General features: G+C 40.3%; 1 non-coding gene across 1 annotated transcript; it reads right to left on the bottom strand.

The window, feature by feature from the left end:
• Positions 1-1,661: 1,661 nt before the first annotated feature.
• Positions 1,662-1,733, bottom strand: Trnat-ugu (transfer RNA threonine (anticodon UGU)). The gene has a single exon. It is a non-coding gene; the product is annotated as a tRNA-Thr (tRNA).
• Positions 1,734-3,563: the final 1,830 nt, after the last annotated feature.

Here is a 3,563-nt window from a genome sequence, read left to right as displayed (position 1 = left end):
CATTGCAGAACACTTGCTGCGCCGCTTGTATGCGGGGATGTTGCTTTCCCGATGAGACCCCGCTGTTGAACACGTGTTGCTTGTCTTCATTGTCGCTATAGCTTGCCACTGCGTGCAAATGATATCTGTGCTCAAATTTGGTCTTGGTTTTTGTGTATGAAAATGGGCTAAGAAGCTTTGTTAGTGTTATTTCATTTGTTGTCTACCACCCAGTAATGGCCCCACTGAGGCTAACACTATCATTAAATAAATAAACAAATAAATAAATAAATAAATAAATAAATAAGTAAATAAATAAAATAAATAAATAAATAAATGGATAAGTAAATAAATAAATAAATAAATAAATAAATAAATGACCACACCCATCTGGTCAGCGCAGCCCAGCTAGTGCACAGACTATGGGATTTTAAATCACGAAGCACTTCGAATGTCCGTGGGACCACCAGTAAGGCAATGTCGGTACAGTTTGGTTTTTGGATTAAATTTGTTCTTGCCGCTCCCTCACTTTTCATTACAACGAAGTCTTATAACGCTCTCATCACCAAGCATTATAAAGAGACCAGTTTCCGCATCAAAATAACAAACTGCGGCTAAACGATCTCGTTTTTCTTCCTGCGACTTCCTTCCGTAACCGCAGTGTAAAAGGCCTTGTCTTTCAGTTAAGTTTACTATCACGCTCAACAGAGGCAATGTTGAGCATCCTGGTGTGAAACACGTAAAATTACAGTCTGTGTAGTTTGAACATTTTTAGTCCCGGACATGAACACGAAAACATGTCCTTGAAAGTTCATTTCCTAAGACGTGGTATACTAAGAACAGCTTTTAGGCGGGCATGCGGGAACCTAAAACTACCAACGGCACCCCATGAAAAATATATTTATTCTGGCTTTATAGCTTTTCCACGAAGCCAATATTCTCCAAGTGGGAATAATTGCATGTTGAGCAATGTATTTGGAAATTTAAAATTATGTTTATCTTAAGCATGTGTGTCGTCAGATTAGCCGTTCTGGACCCCTTTACCCATTAAGCTCCATCTAGCAGCATCTATTCTAGGGTGGGTTTCAACATTTTAATGATGAAAATAAAACATTTGAAGTGTGCACGGGCAGCATAAAGGATTATTATGCTGCCTTGATGTATATCACTTATGTAAAAGTACACACTCACAGATATATAAATATACACATATATATATATATATATATATATATATATATATATATATATATATATATAGACTGAAAAGATAAAAACTCACACAGAGCGCGAAACAAATAAGGTTAGTAGAGACAGAGACAAACGAGAAAGACGTAGAAAAAAAAAATAAGTTTACTGACGTAATCAGGGAGAGGACTCCCAAGGCAGTCCTCTCCCTGAAACGTCAGTAAACTTAGTTTTATTTTCTACGTCTTTCTCGTTTGTCTCTGTCTCTACTCACCTATATATATATATATATATATATATATATATATATATATATATATATATATATAGTAAGGAAATGAGGGGCTCGTTGAGGAAATACAGAAAGATATGGCAGCAGTCTACAACGCCAAAGGAGGCATAGGGGTGTGGTTAGGCTCTTTTCTTTTTCACTACGGTTAATGAAGTAAACATTTTTTTTTAATATACAGAAGGAAGAAAGAAAGAAAAACACGCGCCCAGAGTGGGGACCGAACCCACGCCTTTCGATTACATGTCGAATGCCTTACCAATTCGGCTATCTGGGCGACTGTGTTCTCCTTCACTTTCTAGGCTATTTATATTTACTAGAAGTGTATCTGACGCTTGAGGGTGGTAGCCAGCGCCACTCTGACTACACGGGGAGAAGGGGACCTTCTTTTCAACCCCCGGGGCGTGACTCTTGCGTCTAGAGCCTGTCATGAGCGGGTAACTGCCGGGAAGTCTTCTTATGCTACCTAGGCATCAAGGCTGCCAGAACCGAGACACTCGCTAGGCTTTCGCAGAATAATATAGTAAGGAAATATATATAAATAGACACACATATATACATATATATATATATATATATATATATATATATATATATATATATATATATATATATATGTGTGTGTCTATTTATATATATAAAATAAATATATGTGTGTGTGCGTGTGTGTGTGTTTGTGTGTGTATATAGACAGAAATAGGCGTAGGCAGCCAAGGAAACCCAGGGGGAAAATGTGGTAAATCCGATATATTTTTTATATATAAAGAATGTAGAGAAGAGAAGCCCCCAGGTGAGACCCCAACCGGTAGTTTATGCTATGGTATTCATTGGGTGCATGTATAGATTTGTTTGCCCAGATCTGGATCTCGACGGCCTTCCGGTTATGTCACATTCTTACACTAGAGATGGGTAGCTTCACCTGCCGCGAGGGGAATGTCGTTCTCCAACGTGACGGGCATCATCGACGTCATTGCGAGTCCCTAAATAGACCCCCCTTTTAATGTCGAGCATTAGGGCTGATTTCAACAAATTCGGCTTTAAACCCTGCAATCAACTACACATGGCACGGGGAACAACTTTGACAGGATCATCATTGGAGCGAAATTGATGTAGTAAAACTCATTGACCGCTGGCAACTCCATGATGCGCATTCATTAGGAGCTAATAAAAAACCTGTAATTCTTTCCACGAGCCCGTCGTAAGATAGGCGCAAGTATTTTCATTGCGGATTTAAATAACGGGGCGGTTCCACACGCAGTACTTTGCGTGTTGCAGAAAAATATACCGTGAAAATGCGAAGAATTCAGGAGCGCGTACCTCAATGCAGATCACCTCATGGCGACCACTGAGTAGTTTTAGGGAAACAAAACTGGCAAAAACGCCAGCGAGAAAAATGTTTGGCGCTCATAAGCCCGTGCCTCACGGTGACCGCTAAGTCCGGGTTGGGGCAGTGTCTTTTCCAAAAGAGGAAAGAAAACCCACCAGCGCTGTCGCAAACGCCACAGCGCATGTAAAGGTTCGCATGAAGAACAACATGATATCGACGAATATGGCGACGAATACTAGTAGCACTATGCAAAGGAACGACCGAGCAAATAAATAATACACAAATGTAAACTTTCACAAATGCTTGGTGACGTGTCCTTCAATGCCCATGTATAAATAAATCATGCAGCTTGATATGGTTCAACTTGTGCCCGACTTACTGCTAGAGTTAATAAGCTAGTGTAAATCTAGAAGGCAGAGGTTGAGTTTTATGCGTAACTTGCCTCAACGAATACGAGAGGCTTTTAGATCTGTTCTAGGAAGACCACTACTAAGACAACGTATAAAGTGCACGACGACACTGAAACTGTACCATCTGTCCCGAAATGCTCATCTACAGCATATTGGCAAGTGAAGTAGTGGGCTTAAGTGAAACCTCCTGTGATTTTTTTCTGGGTAATATCCGTGCCGTCTTAGGTCATGGGCAATGAATGACCATCATACGCGGTCTCTATGAATCACTAAGTTCTATGAAAGGAGACGTACGTTACATGGATGGTACACAGTATCCCAAGAAATTGGCGTGTGCCATCGCGTTGACCCATTACCAGGGCAGCAGAAC

The sequence above is a fragment of the Haemaphysalis longicornis genome, unplaced genomic scaffold (genome assembly GCF_048455015.1).
Source record: "Haemaphysalis longicornis isolate Haplotype H1 unplaced genomic scaffold, Haemaphysalis longicornis Haplotype H1 scaffold_8, whole genome shotgun sequence".
NCBI classification, from domain to species: domain Eukaryota; kingdom Metazoa; phylum Arthropoda; class Arachnida; order Ixodida; family Ixodidae; genus Haemaphysalis; species Haemaphysalis longicornis.
This window is presented reverse-complemented; position numbering and strand designations above follow the sequence as displayed.